Source organism: Hesperophylax consimilis, chromosome 29 (genome assembly GCF_061612785.1).
Source record: "Hesperophylax consimilis isolate HC1 chromosome 29, BYU_Hcon_1.0, whole genome shotgun sequence".
Taxonomy (NCBI): Eukaryota; Metazoa; Arthropoda; class Insecta; order Trichoptera; family Limnephilidae; genus Hesperophylax; species Hesperophylax consimilis.
In genome coordinates this window covers 9,651,245-9,672,288 of record NC_142864.1, presented here as the reverse complement: position 1 = coordinate 9,672,288, position 21,044 = coordinate 9,651,245, and positions in this window count along the sequence as shown.

Genomic DNA, 21,044 nt, shown 5'->3' with positions numbered 1-21,044 from the left:
AATTAGAAATATACGAAGTGACTTTTAATTAAAAAAAAAATAGTTTTCTCTCTAACCTTTTGGATAAGGAAGGGAAGGGATCTATCGTACGTATGGGATAGACGATCAATTGAAAAATGTACTCACAGAAGTATTGATGCGATGATCTTCATTGCCTAGTTAACGAATTTGTTTGGTGTGTGGTCCTCTTCGCGTCGAGATATTAAAGAATATCTAAGAAGTCCTGGCTACGGCCAAGTTTAACAGCTTCTTCGAAATGACCCACGTACTGGGCGCCAGTTAACTTTTGTTGTCTTCTTAGTGTTAAAAAAAAAGAATATAACTTGTGGATGATTTATCCTTTATTAATTAATTTAAACAATACAACTTAAAATATGTAAGTACAATTTCAAAGGGAAACTATTAAGTGAACAATACGACAAGCAAGTGCTTGGATTCGATACACGGAATAGAGTGTCGTCTGGAAGCTGGAGTTGGGGTTTATATAGTCCATGCTGGTGCGGTGGAGTGGGGCGTCATCTTCCTATTTTCGGGCTGCGTGTCAAAGCGTCAATGTGTCATTCCGATAATGGGGTTATTGTACCAGTGCACGTGGAACACGTGGTCTTTCTTAAATCGATCCTTTGTTTTGGGATTGCTGCGCGTGTGGCCGCGTGTTGTTTTAAGTTCATCTAAATGTTCGTTTGTTTATTAATGGTCTTCTCCAAGTAGCCGTAGAAGGGTACGTGTTGATATGTCGTTTCAGGGATTGTGATTAGAGTATATCGTCCCGGTGATTGTCCTTGTCCGGATGCAACTGCTATCCATAAACTATTAAGGTTTAATAGTTTATTTTAGGCGAGATGAAGTGCTGGTTGTAATGGGCGTGCTGCGATGTCTTCCTGTAGGTGAGGGTCGTCTTGGGTGGTTAACTCGAGCGAGAGTTGTCACTCTCGTGGGAGAAACCTTTGATTTTGCACACAATAACCTCACTGAAATATTTCCGGAGAGATCAGTGGTGTGCAAATAAATCACGCAGCCATAACCATTCATGCTCGCATCGCAGAAGGCGACAACGAGCACTGTACTGTCCTTTAGGACGCCAACATGGCGGGGAATTTTTACTGTCGAAATTAAAGGAAATTCCTGTGTGAGAGCCGAAAACCTTTGAATAACGCTCTCAGGGGGTATATCATCCCAACCAATGTTGCACAGCCATAGCTCTTTAATAAGTAATTTCGCATACAGAATGACAGGGGCGACCAAGCCGAGAACATCGAACAAGCGGGCTACTATGGAGAGTATGTTCCGCTTCGTGCACTTCTCCTGAACATAAGAAGACGTAAAGAAGAAGCTGTCATCAGCTGGTTCCCACGAAAGGCCTAACAGCTTAGCGGCATTGTTTGAACCAACAGTAAAGTCCACTGGGCTTCGGTGAGAATCTGGAAGATTCTCAAGTACCACTGAAGAATTACTAGTCCATTTTACCAAATCAAAGGCACCGGACTTAAACAACGAGATCAATTCTCGCGACAGACGTACGGCACTGGGTTCATCTACAATAGAATATACCAGGTAGTCCATATACAACTTAGACTCTGCCACATTGGCAGCGTCCGGAAAATGTTGTCTCATATCCTGGGCCAACTGTCGAACAGTGCATATTGCCAAGTATGGACTAGCTGTTAGTCCGAAAGGGACCCGATTGAATTGAAAGGTTTGTATTGGATCGTTGTCCGCGAATCGAAATAGAATTTTCAAATATTTGCGATGCTTGCTTGGAACCTCAATCTGTAAATACACCTGCTTTATGTCTGCAGTAATAGCAATGGGAAAAAGACGAAAGTCTCACAGAAACAAAAACAGATCGGCTTGCAAATTCGGACCAGTATAAATAACGTCATTTAATGAAAATCCTGTATGTGTCTTAGCACTAGCGTCAAGTACAATCCGAGGCATAGGTTTATCCGGGCGAGTGACAGCGTGATGCGGAATGTAATATCCGTCGTCGGATATTAATCCGACCTTGAAATTTTTGCTAAATAACCGTTTTCAATGTACTCATGAATAACTTTATTATAATTCTCCCGCAAAGCCGGTGAATGTTTAAATTTTCGATCCAAAGCCATAAATCGGCGCTGAGCAGTAGCAAGGGAATTACCCAATTGCTTCGGGTCTTTACAGAAAGGTAAAGCAACAGAATACCTTCCGTCGACGGTGCGAGAAATGGATGATATAAATAAATTCTCACATTCCGTCTCTTCCGGACTTAGAAATTGCATGTTGGGTATTTCCTCTAACAGCCAAAAATTTTGTACTAAGTCACTAAGCGCAAATGCCGAAAATGACGTAATTGTATTAAGCACATTACTAGGGTAATCACCCATTAACACAAAACCGAAAGCTGTCGCTAATGCCGGAGGTTCGCCGTTACCAGATTCAACCCGGTTCCCTAAATAAATATATGGGAACAGTTGTGCACCTAATACTATATCCACGCATCCAGGAATATTCCACGTTAAGTCAGCGAGAGGTATACCCTTTAAGTAACTCATATCACCCTTGGTTATATAGTGATTAGGTAGCTGATCTGTAATACTGTCAATGACAAGCGCATAAATATTATATTTATTATTCGGGTACACGCGGGACTCAATGTCCAAATAAACGTAACCCAAAATTGGTTTGGATGCTGAACCGATTCCTTTTACAAATGAATTGTTTAAAGGAATTATTGGTAAGTTGAGGATCTTGCAACAATCAAGAGTAATTAAATTGTTCTGTGAACCGTTATCCATTAAGCACCGAACAATAACTTTATTTCCGTTTTTACTCTTTGCGAATACTTGCGCGGTTGATAATAGAATCGTATTATGTGTCGCTTTCACAGAAAAGGAACATGAGTTATTTATGTTTAGCGGAGGTTCTTCTAATTGTGTATCACAATTTCCGGATGTCCCTGTAGATGTTCGCAACGTGTATGCGTGGGTACTTGATGGAGTTTTAGCATTATTATCAGCACTGCCAAAATGTAAGAAAGTGTAATGACGTTTTTTACAAAACTCGCAAGTTAAAACCGATTTACACGCGTTTATTGTATGCCCTCCACTAAGGCAATTTATGCAAGCATGTTTTGACTTTATTAATTCGAAAAGCGCCTGTGAGGAGCTCATATTTTTAAATTTAACGCAATCCTTAATTGTATGATCAGTTTTATTACAAACAAGACAACAATTTGTGCGCGAAGCCGTCAACCGAGGTACATTCTCGGTGCTAGCAACGAACGATTTAAAATTTTTATTAGAACGAAATGACGATGTGGTGGGCAGTTTTTTACCGGCTTCATTTGAATTACCTAAACGTTCTAAAATCTTAACCTGATCTTGTATAAACGAGACTAAATCGTCATATGTCGGAATCTCTTTATTCCTAACTGACAGCTCGAAAATCTGTGCGATTTGAAAATCAATTTTTCTAAATGCACAATGAAATAAGATAAAATCAGTTAAACTTTCAATCTCTAATTGTTTTAACGCTGCTACTGATGCAGAAAAATTTTCAATAAAAAAGTCAAGACCGCCGTATTTGTACAATTTTTTGCGACAAGAATATTATTTAAATAATGTGTGCCTAGTGCACGTTTATTTTGAAATTTGTTCACCAAAGCATTCCAGATTATATTGTATGTGTCACCTCCAGGTACAATGCCTGAAGTAACCTTTAAAGCGCCGTGTGTCAATTTACCAATTAAATATTGAACACGCTGGGCGTCGGTTAATTGTTTATTATTATGTACATTAGATTTAAAAGATTGATAGAAAGTCGGCCAATTTTCCATTTTACCATCAAAGGATGGTAATTCCAATGGTGGCAATTTAATAATACAATGATCCCGCGAATCATTGCGTGACGCGTTTTGAAGGTTAAATCGACTTCGTTTGACCTTCAAATAAATATCATCAAATGAATTTAATTGTTGGAAATCCGGTTTAAATGAGTCGTCCCAAGTCAACTGACGATCGTTAAGCTGGTCAATAACAGTTTCAAACTGAACTCTCATGTTTTCAATCATATCCGACTTTGCCATGAAATCCTCATTCTTCCTTGAGTCAAAGGTAGATAAATTATTTGATAAACTATACAAATCATTCATACGCAAAAAAAGATTTTCCCTTTTTGCAGTCAAAAGTGTCAACGTTCTATCCTGAATATCTCCCGAAACTTCCTCAGCAATTCTCGGCATTTTTAATGAGGTGACAAATTATTCTTAACCAAAAAAAGTATACAATAATGTTGTAATTATTGTAAATTAGAATTCTCCAAAAATTACGAACTTAATTTACAATACCTAAATAATATTAAGTAATTTGAATGAAATTTACCAAAAAAATACGCAAATTTCTAATGCTAGAAAAATTATTTATGTATGCTAGAAATTGGTACTGATAGGTACTTCTTAAATCACCAAAAAATTACGTGAATAGAACTTCCATTTATCATGTTTCCAAATCTAAAAATCACTAAATATTAATTAATCTTCGCTAGCAATATATCCGAGCTACGTAGGACCAAAATTATGGTTGATGATCTGGCGTGTAAATAACACAGACCATCAGGGAATATTTTATTTCCCTATGAAAATAGTTGATTGATTAATAAATTCACTCTGCAGGGAGAAAACAACTTAAACCAGTCACCAAAATACATATGAACTGAAAGACTCACCCAAAAATGGCACTTGCAATAAGTTTTGCTCCTTGGTCTTCAGAATCGGTGGCAGGCAGCAATTAACACAATAACTTTGCATTTGCACTATAAGGTTATAAGAACAACCAGCTCACAAGAGAGTAGAAATATTAATGATAAGATGAATCAGCACATTGATTGTAATAATACGCACTGCCATGATTTGTGACATTTATTGTGACAAAAAATATATTTTAATCATTTTTGTCTTAAATAGACCTCTTTTGACAAAATGACACAATTCCAGATGAATCCACTGATCAAATGCAAAAGGTGACTGTAATTTGTTTATCATTCACCTGCAGAGAAAAATCTATCCTAATCTGATCAGAGATGTCTCTTTTGTCATTATATATTAAAAAATTAATTAATTCATGTATTATGTTTGTATATTAAAAAAATTAATTCCCATTAATTATAAAGTAAATTTTAAATCGACTGCCTCTCCACCTACTCTCATTCCTGAGTGCTTCAGCCTCTCTAATTTTTTTTTGTAAATATTCACGTTTCTTTTTCCTGACAACAAGTATAAAAGAAAATTAAATTACCTACAACTTTTTATAATTTTTTTTCTTCTATATCTAATAGGTACCGAGGTAGAAGGTCGTAAAGGTGCTTTTTTTTTTTTTTTTTTTTTCTTATTATTTCTGGCTTTCACCCTTCAAGGGTGTTCTTGGCCATCATTTAAAATTATTGAGAAATGAAAGGTGAATTTAAATATTAATTTTATTTAAATGGGCAAATTTCAAAATTATAATGAAAATTGGAGTCGAGTTCAGACTTAGAAGAGATGAGATGTTGAATGGAGGGGAGGCAATTTTAGATAAGGCTTGATAGAAGAGAGGATATTTGTTTAGAGAGGGACAACCAAAAAATATGTGATCTAAAGTTCCCACTTCTAGACCACAGAATGTACAATCTGGGGAGTCAAGGACGTGAATTTTAAAAAGATGGGAAGGAACGGAACAATGTCCGATTCTCATTCGAATGAGTGAAGAAATTTATTTTTTGGAAAAATGAGGGAATTGCTGAAACCACGGTTTTGATGGAATAGTCCTTTGTATTGAGGCATAGCAGGCTCCCTTGGATTGACTAGCAATGTGCCAATACTCCGACCAAACATTGCGGGATCTATCTTTGATGATGGAAAAAATGTCAGATAGGGGAATGTGGTTTACGAGGGTAACAACAGGGTTGGACGCTCCTTGTTTTGCCAAGGCATCCGCAATATCATTACCCATGATACCAACATGTCCAGGAATCCAAATCAGAGTTACAGTTTTACCAGAGCTTTGAATGGAGGCTATCATCTCTCGAATAAGGCATACAAAGTGATCATCAGGATGAAGAAGAGGACTGGATTTAAGTTTTTGGAGGGAACTGAGGGAGTCAGAGAGAACGAGGGAATGTTCAAAATTATTTTTTATTATATATTTGAGAGATTCTATTATTGCAATACACTCGGCTGAAAATATTGAAAATTGATTTGAAATTGAATGAAATATTCTGTCATTAGAATTATTGTGGTAAACGTTAATACCTATACCACAGTTAGGAGAATCGGGAGATTTGGATCCATCAGTAAATAGAAGAGAAAAGTTGGGCCATTTAGATGAAATAATGTCATTGAACATATTATTGACAGTTCGGGCCGGGAGATTGGAATGACTTTTAAAGATTCCGATCCCTTCTATTATTGTTGGGGATAGGGTGACGTGACTATATTTTAATTTGTATAAGGGAAGAAGATCATTTTGGATGATGTGAAGCTCTGAGAGAGACTTAAAATTTTTACAGATGTCAGGAAGAGGTTTAGTTGAAGCTCTGATTGTAGATGAATGGGTTGAGTCAATGAACAACGAGACGCTGGGGATAACCTGATGACATTTAGAATTTAAACATTTCAGAACAAATTTGTCAGCAAATAGTTGACGCCTTAAATAAAGAGGAGGATCAGAACATTCTACCTGAAGGGAATTGATGGGTGACGATTGCATCGCTCCAGTTATAATTCGCAAAGATTTAGATTGAATTTTGTCTAATTTATCAAGTACATTTTTTGAGGCAGTACTAAAAAGTGGGCAGGCATAGTCAAGATGGCTTCGAATAAGTGCGTTGTAAAGCAACTTAATGCAAGTAGGGTGAGCACCCCACCAAACGCCAGATAATGATCTGATGATATTTAAATTTTTTTCGCATTTAGTAACTAAATTATTAATATGGGACGACCATTTAAGTTTCCTATCAAATGTTACTCCCAAAAATTTTACTTCAGAAGCGTTGGGGATTGGAGAATTTTTAAATAAAATTTGAACGGGGGGGTTTTTATGGCGGTTTGAGAAGGTGACACACTGAGTCTTTTGGATTGAAAGTTCAAGACCATTTAACGTGAGCCATGTGCAAAGGGCATTCATGGCTTCGTTAAGATATTTGACGGCGAGAGGGATGATTTTGGATGATAAGAAGAAAGCTATGTCATCTGCGAACTCAATAACTTTTACTTGTGGGGGAATAGCGACATGCATATCATATGTGTATATATTATACAGTAAGGGGGACAATACATCGCCTTGTGGTAAACCCTTCCAAATAGACCTACTTTGAGGAAAAATATCTGGAAGTTCAATGAAAATTTTTCTATCTAGAAATAGATTAATAATAGATTGGACAAACATGGGGGGAAGGCCAAGACCTAGAAGTTTTTTTTTCAAGATTGGGATGGAAACATTGTCAAAGGCGCCTTCTATATCTATAAAGACGGCAAGACAAACTTCCTGTTTAGAAATTGATAAATTAATATCAGTACTGATGATGGCAAGGTTATCTTGAGTGGATTTTTTTTTCCTAAATCCAAATTGAGATGGAGAGAGAAGCTGTTTACTCTCGACGAAAAATTCTAATCGGTTTTTAATTAATTTTTCATAAAGTTTACTGAGGGTGGATGAAAGAGCGATTGGCCTGTAGTTGGATCCAGAATTTGGTGATTTGTTTGTTTTTAAAATAGGGATGATTATTTGACAACTCCAGTCATCAGGCATTATACCAGTCTGGAAGATTTTATTTAAGATGCTTAAGAAGTGGTTTAGAACATTATCATTACTATTTTTGATTATGCTGTAAGGTATACCATCTCTGCCTGGAGATGAGTCCTTGACTGTTGATAAACAATTTTTTAGCTCAATTAAGGTGAATGGAGAGTCTAGCCAATGATTAGACATAGGAGTATTATAGATGGGCGTTATTTCATCTAAGTGAGGTACAGAAGGGGGGGCAATTTTGTCCAAAAATTCATCGATCCATTTAGAATGAGACGCTCGAGGAGATGGTGAACTGGAGGAGGATCTAAATCTTCGGATCATAGACCAAACTTCCGAAATTGGAGTGTTCGGAGATACTGAACTGCAGAAGTTGTACCACCCGGATCTTTTTTTTGACCTCAATACCCTTTTGGCATTGGATTCAGCATTTTTGTATATAAGATAGTTCTCCATAGTCATATTGTAACGATAGGAAAGAGATTTAGCTTTCCGAATTCTTACTACTTTGGAACATTCCTCATCCCACCAGGGAGTTGGAGGGAGTTTTTTGAGAGATTTAGTTTTAGGGGGAGGATTTGATTTATTTATTGCAGTTATGAGCATTGATTTGAAGTTATTATAATCATCTTTGACGGAAAATATATCGGTGGCGGGTGAATTTAATAGGAACTTGTCCATATGAGAGTTAAATTCATCCCATTTGGTGTGTTTCGTTTTAATTTTTGTCGAAATATGAGACTTGTCTGATTGGAAAGAAGTTTGATAAGTAATGGTGATCGGGAAATGATCACTGGAGCAAGGGTCGGGGGACACCACCCACGAGGAGAGAGAAGCCAGACTAGTAGAACATATCGCTAGATCCACTGCACTGGGGTTTGTGCTGGGGCGTGAGATCCTAGTAGGAGATCCGTCATTCAAAAGGAAAAGGTTGGATTGATCTAGGAAATCCATCACACTTCGACCATCTCGGTCGGAGAAAGCAGAACCCCAGACGGGGGAATGGGCATTAAAATCGCCTAATATAAAGAAAGGAGGGCTTAGTTGACTTACAATTTGCAACCAAGTTTGTTTATTGAAGTGGGCTGTTGGGGGAAGATAGACTGAAATAAAGGATGTGTCCTTTATTTTAGCTGCAACCATTTGGAAGTCAGCATTGGGGGGTTTGATATTATTTATTGGGGAAAATGATATGGATTTTTTAATAAAAAGGGCAGCACCGCCGCCCGAACCTTCCGGGCGGTCGTCGCGGAGACAGGAATACCCTCCCACATTAAAGTGGGTGGATGGAGTAAACCAAGTCTCCGAGATAGCAGCCAAAGAAATAAAGTTGGAATTTAATAGGTTAAGGAGATCAGATTTGTTAGAAATAGCACTTCGGCTATTCCACTGAAGTATTCTGACATCCTGAAGAGTCATTTTGAATAAATGATTTTAATGTGGAAATAATAGTAGCAGCGTTGGACGGTAGATTAGTTTGAGAAGAAATAAGCTCAATTAGAAGCATAATAAGAGTTTGGATAAATGAAGAATTGTCTTGGGAGAGTTTTTCAGAAAGTTTAAGAGAGTTCATTGAGGACGGATTATAATTATTTGCACACCCATTTGTGGCATTTGAAAGAGGTGAACCATTGGGATTTAAGAGCAGTGAGTTGTGTTGTTGCTGATCGTATCCAGGAGCCGGTTTAGAGATATCGTTTTTGTATGTGAATTTAGTTGAACGAGAAGAAGTTGTTGTAGTGGAGGGAAGAGGGTTGGATGAGGAGTTGCTGGATAAAGCCTCAGCAAATGATTTTTTGACAGGCGGGAATAGTTTAGAAGCCTGCAGAAAAGACAAGTTCTGAGAGGCCATAGAAATTTTAATATTTTTTTGGCGAGATTGTTCTGGGCAAGATGTGTTGATAGCTGTATGTGAGCCTGAGCAGTTAAAACATTTAGGTGAGGAGGAAGAAGGACATTGGTCAGCTGCGTGGTTTTCTCCACATTTAAAACATCTGGGTTGAGATCTGCATGCAGCTTTGGTATGACCAAAACGGCAGCAATTGAAACATTGAGTGGTGGGATAAGTATACATTTCAACTGGTAATGAGTTGAAGAATAAATATATATGGGAGGGAAGAGATTGACCTTCAAAGGTGATAACGACAGATTGGGAGGGCTTCCAGGAAATTATACCCTCAGAGGAGTCCTTGTAATTTAGCCTCCTGGCTTTTATGGGATTGCCAATGTGTTGGGGGGTTGAAAGTGAAGACAGAATTTCTTCGATGGACAGATCGGTCGAGATACCTCTGACCAGGCCCATGCGAGTGACATTGAAAGTAGGGATATATGCCTTAAACTTTGAATTAGATGAAATGAAGATATTTTTGATGAAACTGTTGGCAGCTGACCCTGAGAGGAATTCGACGGAGATTCGGAAGCGACCCTCGGCTTTTACACCTCCAGGCTTGATTGAAAGATTCTTGCTATTTGATAGGAATTTGCCAAATTCAAGAGGGTGGATGGTTTTTCCTTGCTCAGTTTTTTGGGCGTATACTATGAATGGGCCACGGGAATGAGGAGAATAAAAGTTTGTTGGAGGAAGTTGAGAAAGTGCTGGTGGGGACTGTGAAGTCGAAGGCGAGTCAAGTTTTATTGGGGAAGAAGGAGTAAATTTCCTTTTTTTGGTAGAAGTCAAAATGACAGAATCACTGTCGGAAATTTCTACATTTTCCCCGTCTGGGGGGTCCGGAGAGGGATCTGGGGGCTTTGTAGGGGGTCCAGGAGGGAAATCTTCCTCCATTATTCACAACAGTAAACAACTACAATAATAGTATGAAAAATGACAGAAGTAAAAAAGTTTATAAATATCTGGAAATCAGCAGCGAAAAGTGACTCCTGGAAGATCAGAAGGGAGAAGAAACCTCAAGGCACAACACACTACACTTTTTTTTTGGCCAGAAAACAAAATATAATGGTAAAAAATTAATTTTAGATAGAGCAAAACAAAACAACTGATGACAGCCAAATGTTATTGTTGCAATCTCACTCCGTAAAGGTGCTTATATTTTGAAAAAACAAGTTTTTTGCGCGACTAGGTTTGGTTTTAGTAGATGTTCTTTAACTCTTACGTTGACGTTCCGGGCCTTTTTATCCCATTTAAAAAGCAGAACAATCTTTGTCATTAAATTTATATATGCCCGAGTGGCTTAGTTTATCGTCATTATCTAACTAACTAACTAACCATCACGCCGTTTCCCGAAGGGGTAGGCAGAGAGGACGTACCGTCAAACAACTCGGTCTTGGCACACACTTGTCTCATTCACATTCATACATCGTCTTTTACATACTTTTCTATTATTCTGACTCTTGACATGGCCCGACTCAAGTATCTGATTCACTTGATCGTGCCATGTCTTCCCTGGGCGTTCCCGACTTCTGCTACCATTCGCATTCGCATCATATATTCTCCTTACACTCCTTTCTTAGCTCATTCGCTGTACATGCCCAAACCATCTAAGCGTCCCTGTCTTAATCTTACTCATTACCCTTACGTCAGCCTTGCACTGTTTGTGGATCTCCACATTTCTCATTTCAATAGCATTTAGTCTACTTTCACCCTTTCTCTTCTAGTTCCATGTCTCACTTCCATACATCAGGGTAGGTACCAGTGTACCAGGTACCTTTAGTCTTAATTAAGTATTTACGTAAATTATTATTATTGAAAAGGCGGGTCTTATTTCAGATGGGAATTTTTTATCGCTCCAAGAAGAAAAGTTATTTGTATACAGGACTCAATGTTTATATTATCAAAGGCTAAAAGACTTGTTAAATAGAAATTTATTTGATGCTATTTGTTTCAATTTTTTATTATTATATTGTCTACTAGTTTAATATTAATTAACATACACTTTACGCATTGAAAGATTCCATAATTTTTTTTTAAGGTTTTTATTCTCGCGGCTCTATGGACGTTAGCCTTGGCTTTACCCATCGATTTATATAATAGGCATGACCAATTACCACTCCCTAGAGACCCGTAGAGGTATTGCTTTGCTTAAATATTTTTTTCAACTAATAAACGGTCACTTATCTAATAATGAGATACTGGCCCAATTAAATTTTTTTGTATCAGAGTCTCACTCTCGAGGACGTCATCACAATCTTCTATATAGTAGAGCAAGCCGCACTAATTTATTCATGAACTCACCTGTGGGGAGAGCTACGTGCTTTTTGAATGCGGTAGATAAAAAAATAGATTTATTTTTTGTGTCCTATAGGGCATTTGCGAGATTTTTGGCATTGCATATACACTGCATAAATGGTACAATTATAACGTCTTAGGCTATATTACCTGTAATTGTTATAAATAGATGTACAAATTATATATAAATAAATAAATATCATACCCGTAATAACGGGTATGATTTTATGATTTTAAATAAAAACGATTTGTTTAATGATAAATAATTCAATGTAAAAATTTGTATTATTCAATGGTACGGTAATCAATCAATGCTCCATGGAATGAAATAATAAACACTGTGAAAAAATATTTTAAAGACAAACTTACAAAAAATAAAAATGTTTCCAATTGAATTAATCTTAAGAATAACTCACTTCAAATAAGTTTAAAATCATTTTATTTTTAATTACTTACTTATTGTAATAAAACAATGTACACTCCTCTTCCAGCCACAAGCTAATGCTTCTATGGAAGAGGAGTCTTGAAATATTTGATCATATATTGTAACAAATAAACAAAAATGTACTTATATAATAAATAAAAAAAATAAAAAAAAATAAAATAAAAAATGCTGAATATTTGTTGGATTATTCTGATTATGATTATGATGGTTGGATGAATTCTGAATGGTAATATCAGTATTTGTAGGTTTATGATAAATATTAAAATTAAATTTATTGTTAATGATACTAAGTTAGGTCTAGAAAATTCAAGGTTAAGTTTGTACCTATTTCTAAAGTGAATTGAATTTGTTTGTGAAAGGAATTTATCATTTTGAGAAAATAGTTTAATTGTCTCTCAATACCTGTCCAAATACAAAAAAACATCGTCAACATATCTTCTCCTTAGTAATATATTTTTTAACACTTCCACCCCGGACCGGGGTTATAATTCTACACTAACTAGAGTTTTAAGCTGTATCTAGATGGTTTTTTACACCATATAACAAATAATTTAGGTAATCTTAGAAAAACTATTCAGCTATCGATCTGCATTTAAAAAATTTATATCGCATTACTACTTTTTAAGATATTAAATAAATTACATCTAAATCTGATAGAATATTTTTTACGGGGTGGGACTTTATAAACGTTTCCACGAACTGGACGAAGATCCTGCCGAAGCCGGTAGCCGAAAGATAAATTTTGCATTGTAATAAAAAGGGCTACACCGTTATAATTGAGTCACGCTAGTATTCTTATTATCACTTTACCATTTTGCTTTACCTAATGATTGACCGGAATTGAAATGGGAGAGGCGGTAACTGGACAATTTTTAAGGGATAGTAAGTAATTTCTTAGTTATTAATGAAAAGGACTTAATCCGAATCGGTGACACAGCGCTTCTCATATGTCCTTTTGAAATACTAAGATATTCACTTGGCGGTCCCAGACCATTTCGTCTGGGTAACATCCGGCGCAGGTGTCCTTATACATTCTATGAGCAACACATTTTAGGAACACAATTAAAATTGCATCTGTCTCTGTTTGTCGTATGAAATACAAATAGACCAGAAAGAGACAATTATTTTTTTAAATTTGTTGGAATTTGGAAGATAGAACTTGCTCAAAAGTTTAAAGTACAGTATGATTGAAGACTGCAGCGAATAAATAGTGTTTTCGGTTATTGCTAACTTGTGTTTTGGTGTTAAATAATTCTCTTTGGGAACGGACCAGTTTCACAGTGCTACGGGCGTCTTCAGATTGGTAAGTACATTTATCTTATGCAATGGCGTATAAAAGTATATGTTTCAGGGGTGTTAACTAACTAACTAACCATCACGCCGTTTCCCCGCAGGGGTAGGCAGAGAGGACGGACCGCCAAACAACTCGGTCTTGGCACACACTCTTTGCCTCATTCACATTCATACATCGTCTCATACATACTCTTCTATTTTTCTGACTCTTGACATGACCCGACTCAAGTATCTGATTCACTTGATCGTGCCATGTCTTCCTCGGGCGTCCCCTACTTCTTACACCATTCACACTTGCGTCATATATTCTCCTTACGCTCCTTTCTTCATTCATTCGCTCTACATGCCCAAACCATCTGAGGGTCCCTTTCTTAATTTTACTCATTACGCTCACATCAGCCTTGCATTCTTTGCGGATATCCACATTACTCACACGATCATACATGGTTTTACCACACGTACGCCTCAGGGATCTCATCTCTACAGCATTCAGCCTACTTTCATCCTTCCTCTGCCAGTTCCATGCTTCACTGCCATACATCAGGGTAGGTACCAGCACTCCATTGTGGACTGCCAGCTTTGCTTCTTTGGACAGCTTTTTGTTGGCGCCTACGGCATTTAACCCACCATTTATGGAGTTACCTGCATTCACCCTTCTTTCAATATCCCTATCAGCCTTCCCATCTCTCGTAAACATACTTCCCAAATACACAAACTCATCCACTTGCTCCAAGTATTCATCATTCACAACTATATTGCACACTGTTTTCATACTCTCTCTTTCAAATACCATGACTTTGGACTTACTTACATTCATAAACATTATTTATTCTCCACAATATTAAAATATTGCATTTTAATAGTTTGCTTTTATTGATGGTATCAGTGTCAAAATTTCTCGGTGTATTATTATTATAACTGCATATTATTGCAGCTTGTTTTTGCGCTTTTACTCAAAATGTTCATTTGGTTCCCATATTCTTTTATTTTATGATAAAAATTATTATATTAATTCTAAATTTATTTTCATGTAAACATTATGTATTCCATTGCTCAAACCATACAATTTATAGAATAATCGTACTACTAGTAGTACTAATAGTACCTACTAGTTTTTCACGCATTAGAATATGACCATATGATTTAAATAGCGCCGTTTTTGTGAAAATTCACCTCAAGAAGCGTTAAATTTAGTCTTACATTAATTATAATTAACAAAAAGGTATCATTTAATTCTTTTCTTTATGTGAAATAATAATTTCAAGATGTTTTTGTTATTTATTTTATTTTATCTTCGTTATTTGATAGATCATTAAAAACATAAAAATGTAAACACATAATCAACGGAAGGCACCCATGGTTATTTTTTGGATGCATAAATTTTCGATTTGAGATATTTTGAGAATATCAATCTCAGATGGGAAGGCTGATAGAGATATTGAAAGATGGGTAAATGCAGGTAACTCCATTAATGGAGGACTGAATTCCGTTGGCGCCAACAAAAAGCTGTCTAAAGAAGCGAAGCTAGTAGTCCACAGTGGAATGCTTGTACCTACCCTGATGTATGGCAGTGAGGCATGGAACTGGCAGATGATGATGATGAAAGTAGACTGAATGCTGTTGATATGAGATCCCTGAGGAGTATGTGTGGTAAAACCATATTTGATCGTATGAGAAATGTGGAAATCTGCAAAGAATGCAAGGCTGATGTAAGTGCAATGAGTAAAATTACAATATGCCCATGCTATTGATTATATTACGACTGGCAATTTAATGTTATTTTTCTTGGAAGCCTCGAACCAGGTGAAGGTAGTTATAATGTGTTGATTGTTTTGAGAAAGGAATTGTGGAGCGGGAAAACGAAAAATTAAAAACAATCATTGATTATAAATTTTATGAATAAAAGTGTTGTTTTCTAATACACTACACATATATTAATAGTAGGGGCAGGTAGGTAGGTACTTACGACTTTTAGAAAACCTATTTTGGATAAAACGAGTAATCGCTCTAAGGAGAAAATTTAGTTTTTTGTGCTCGCTATAACCAAGTTTGACTGTATATATATATTCATATATCGTCTCATATATATATATATATATGAGACGATATATGAATGTGAATGAGGCAAAGAGTGTGTACCAAGACCGAGTTTTTGGCGGTCTGTCCTCTCTGCCTAGGTACCCCTGCGGGAAACGACGTGATGATTAGATATTTAGTTAGTTATTATTGAAAAGTAAGTGGGTTGATGCTACATAATTACTTTTTTCTGATTACAGATTGCAGGCTCTGATTGCAGATTCAGTTACGATATCAAGTTTACCTACTTACTTTTTAAATTTACACAATTCTAAAAAAATGCCCAAAAAATTTTTAAACGCTGAGCAGGTGCGAGCGTTATTAGAGAAAGACTCTGGTAGTGATGAGTCAAACAGTGATTTTGAATTTGAAAACATTCAAAACACATCGGACATTGAAGATCATGTTTCTTTTGAAAGTTCTTCTGAAAGTGAATCCGACACCTCTGACGAAGATGCCGAAAAGATTACTGATGAAACGGAAGAAAAATCTTTTACTTCCAAATCTGGATTTAAGTGGAGTTCCGTTCCTCCGACACAATCCCGTAGTAGGCAACACAATATTGTTTACTCTCGTCCTGGCCTGACAAATGAAAGCAAAAATATTTCATCTATTGGAGACGCATTTTCATTGTTTATTACTGACGATATTCTCAAAGAAATAGTTACTGAAACCCAACGTTTTTGTGTGAGGGAAAACAAGGGCACAGCCGATGATGCATCAATTTCTACGGATGAAATTAAATCCTTTATCGGCATATTGCTTGCTGCTGGGAGAAACCGTTGCAGAAAGATGCAGTTGAAAGAGTTGTGGACAACGAATGATCTATTTAGGCAATTTTTTTATACAGCAGCTATGTCTAGAGATAGATTTGCATTCTTATTTAGTACTCTACGATTTGATGATAGAGTGACTAGGCACGAAAGAATCGCACAAAGTGGGACAAAACTGGAGGCGATAAAATCAATTTATGAAAATTTTAACGCAGCTTGCACTAGAAATTACTCCCCGGATTCCCACATCACCGTAGACGAACGTTTGGCGACGTACCGGGGATCATGTCCTTTCCGTGTATACATGAAAAGCAAACCTGGACGATACGGAATTAAAATATGGGTGGCAGCTGATGCCAAAACAGCCTATATTTTAAATACTCAAGTATACACGGGCAAAATTGGCAATGCCCGAGAAGTAAATCAGGGGTTACGAGTCGTAACTGACTTAGTAGCACCATATTACGGTTCTGGAAGAGGTGTTACGACAGACAACTTTTTCACGTCAATACCTCTTGCCAATAAATTATTGGATAATAATTTGACGCTGACTGGTACATTGAGGTCGAATAAAAGAGAAATTCCAAAAGAATTTTTACCTTCTCCGCAAAGGGAATTACATACAAGCCTTTTTGGTTTTACCGATGCACTTACAATTGTTTCTTATGTGCCGAAAAAGAAGAGTGCAGTGGCTCTTCTTTCAACCGAATTCCACGACGACAAAATTTCATCAGCGTCAGAGTCAAAAAAGCCAGATATAATATTACATTACAACTCAACAAAGGGGGCTGTAGACACCGGGGACAAAATGACAAGGGAATATTCCTGCGTTAGGTCGACAAGAAGGTGGCCATTTCGTATTTTCATGGAGATTTTAGATATGGCTGCCTTGAATGCTTATGTTATTTGGATCACTAAATATCCAGAATGGCATTCAAATGACCGAAGCAGACGAAAAATCTTTATCAGGGAGTTGGCCATGGACTTAGTGAAAAACAACATTAAAAGTAGAAAAGAAAGCGGTGTAAAATTTCACAAAGCGCAGCAATACGGCTTCGAATTATTTGAAAAAGTTATGCCGAGCACAAGCGACGATATTGTATTAAATGAAGTACAAGTTTTACCTACCAAGGCAATACGAAGACGGTGTTATCTTTGCCCGCGCAACATTGATAGAAAAACTAAGCTGTGTTGTTATACTTGCAGGAAATCTATTTGTGTTCTGCACAGGGTCCAAGAAAATTTTTGTACTAACTGTAAAACTATCAAGGACAATGCCAATAATGAATGTTGTTAAAATAATAAAAGTTGCTTAGGACGGATCTTTTGACAGATTTTAAACAATTCATCAAATTTTGATGTTAATTTTCAGGTTCTGCGAAAGTTCTATTCAAGTTCCGATATTATTTCAGTTCTGTGAAGTACCTGGCCTATACTGATATCATAACAGAACTTGAATAGAAATTTCATAGAACTTTAAAATTAACAAACAATCTGTCATTTTTGTAATAAGCATATCCGACCTTTAGAAATTTCTTCTATTATTCACTTTTTCTAGTATTTTTGCTGTTTCTTTTCAAGTCATCACTATACTAATGGTGCCATGATCTGCAATTTTAGGTTTGTCTAGTATTTTAGAATTTGTTCACGTTCATTTGATTACACAAACTCAATTAGTGTACTGGTTGTTTGTGTTATCTTGGTGTATTCTCAGTCGAATTGTTTCATTTTTAAAATGATCACGTTGGAAAATATTTTGCATAAAAATCCGTTTTGTTTATTTCATATTAATATTATAGTTTTTAATAATAAATTACGTGTATTTTAAATAATTAAAGCATTCATGATAGTGCATGTAGTCACTTACTAACATTTGGTAAATGAACAACATATTTTTCTATAAGAAAACAAACATTTTTCGACCATATCTTTTGTGCTTTTAATCATTTCTCTGTTTATCACTTTTTTATAAGAAGTCCCTCTACTGTTTTAGACGTGGTGCACTTTTCTCATTTTCCATTTAAATTTATGTATAAAGGTTTCAATTGCTCAAAGCATAGTGGTCATTTGGAAATTGTTAATTTATGCGATTGTTTATTGATAACTTGATATCAATTTTACAATGTTTTCCAGAACATCTAGTTCACTTTTGCAGTCTTGTGCAATAAGTATATATCCAGGAGTCATTACGCTATAATATCTTACAAGTGAAATGTTGTCAAAAACCGGACATAATATCCAATAGTTACTGTACCTTCTTATAACATTATATTTTATGTTTTTCCATCAAATTACGCAAAAATTGTGTTGTTAACGTCAGCTTGTTTTTGTTTTGTCTTCTTTTATAAATATGATCCCAATTTTAGATTAGATTATTTCTTGGTAATCACTTTGCATTTCATTTTTTCATACAATTTATTCTGGAGTATATTTATTCGATTTACCAATAAATTAAAGTTTGGGATATGTATGTACCAAAATTAATAGCTGACAGAATTATTCGCTATTTAATAATGCTGATTTTATTCCATGTTGTTTGGGTTTAACTTTCATCGTGTTGTGTGTGTTTTTCTAAATTGTGAATTTTTATTTAAAAAGTTATTGTCTTCTAGCTAGGTTATAATTTTCGTTTATTTCATCTTCAATTTTGGGAACTCGTGCCGTGTGTATATGTTACATTCCACTTGCTCAAGAAAAAAAATTCTTTGTAATAATACGATAAAGAGTAAATATCTTACATTTCAAGTTGTGATTTTCATCACGCGATTTGTGTATAATATGTAAATATAACGATCGTCCAGTTGATTAGTCAGACATCTCCGAAGAATCGGAATTTGAGTTGAGTATACAGTTATATGTAAAATGAAAAAACAAACAAAATATATGTTTTCTGGGTTATTTGTAGAAAATTTAAAAATGTCGTACTAATGTACCGAACCGTTATACTTCCCGGTGTTATTTTTTTATAGCATATTTAATTTATAAAATACAGACACATGTAAATAATATTTGGTTTATGGCGAGCATTCGAACATTGCTTTCCTCATTATCTCAAAACTTTGTATTTAGAGATGTCTGACTAATCAACTGGATGATCGACATGTCTTGTTTACCAGTAATAGGTATGTTCATTATACTATATGTGTAATAATTTTTGCTAATATCTAATGTTTGTTTCATAAAACTCATTTATTATAAAGTAGGTACCTACCTTATGTGTTTCCAAAATGTTGAGGTGTATTTTTGTAAAAATATAATATTTTGAGGTGTGTTTTTTGTCTTTTTGTAAATTTCTTCATTTTACTACGATATTATGTGTGTAAGATATTTTAAAATTATATTAAAATTATGTTTTATATTACGAATGTCTTTTTCTATTTTCTATTATAATTTTGCAATTTTCAGTTTATTTAATCAATCCCTATAAATGGTCACCATAAAAGAGATAGCCTCCTAGTATGATGACGTTTCTATTCTAAATGGTGGTTTTTGTTCAGGGCAATACTGAACGCATTTCCCATCCTTGGCCGTGCGGAAAATATATTATATTAAATGCATTATATTTTATGAATTATTTATGAAATATCACATAATTATTGAATTAATTTGCGCTTGCTGGGATTTTGAACCCGCGACCCAGAATCTCAACCATTTGACCATGGGGGCCGTCATTACTAAGAAAAAGAGAGAAATTCTCCGGTTTCTCATATGTATCCTATTACGAGTTTATAAATACCGTTTCCAGATCTCTCATAAATATTGTTTATCAAAAACGGGGAATTCTCAGGCTACAATAAAAAAATATTTATTTCAAGATTGGATTTCAATACTTTAAAAATACCTTATTTTTAACAATTTGAAGTTATTAAAAATACCTTATTTTTTACAATTTTATTTGATAAAACATTACAAAACAAAACCATTCACCGTTAAAAATGTAAAACATACCTACATAAATGGATCAGTGAAAAACTATAAACTCAATATATACCTATTCAAGCAAACGCATCATTTATGATTACAGGTTAACTGCGGCACGATGCTAGATGATACTCTAAATGAAATTATAATAAAAACAATCAGAAATAAGATATTAATTATTTTTTTTTTTGTAAACTAATGTTTAAGACAAGAATTTTTTTTCATAGCACAAAGGGTAACATTTATTTATAAGCAATAATTATTAGCTTGAAACACTCATCCACATTGAAAAATCTCCCGAGAAAAGATACATAATAATAATAAGAATAATTGTAGAAATAAAATAATTTAATACCTACATTAAATATCAACATACAACATTTGTTTCAAAATATTTAACATCCGTACCTAGTTTAGTAGTACGTAGTAGTTTTCATAAACTATAAAAGTAAAAAATACATATCCATCATTTACAGACCACCCTATGCAAGAAACTAGCCACCCACGTCGACGCTTAATCGCCAATCGGCAGTCGAGATTCGGAAACGAGGCGCGATGCTTGCTACGTACCCGCCTTCTCCGTTTTCTTTGAA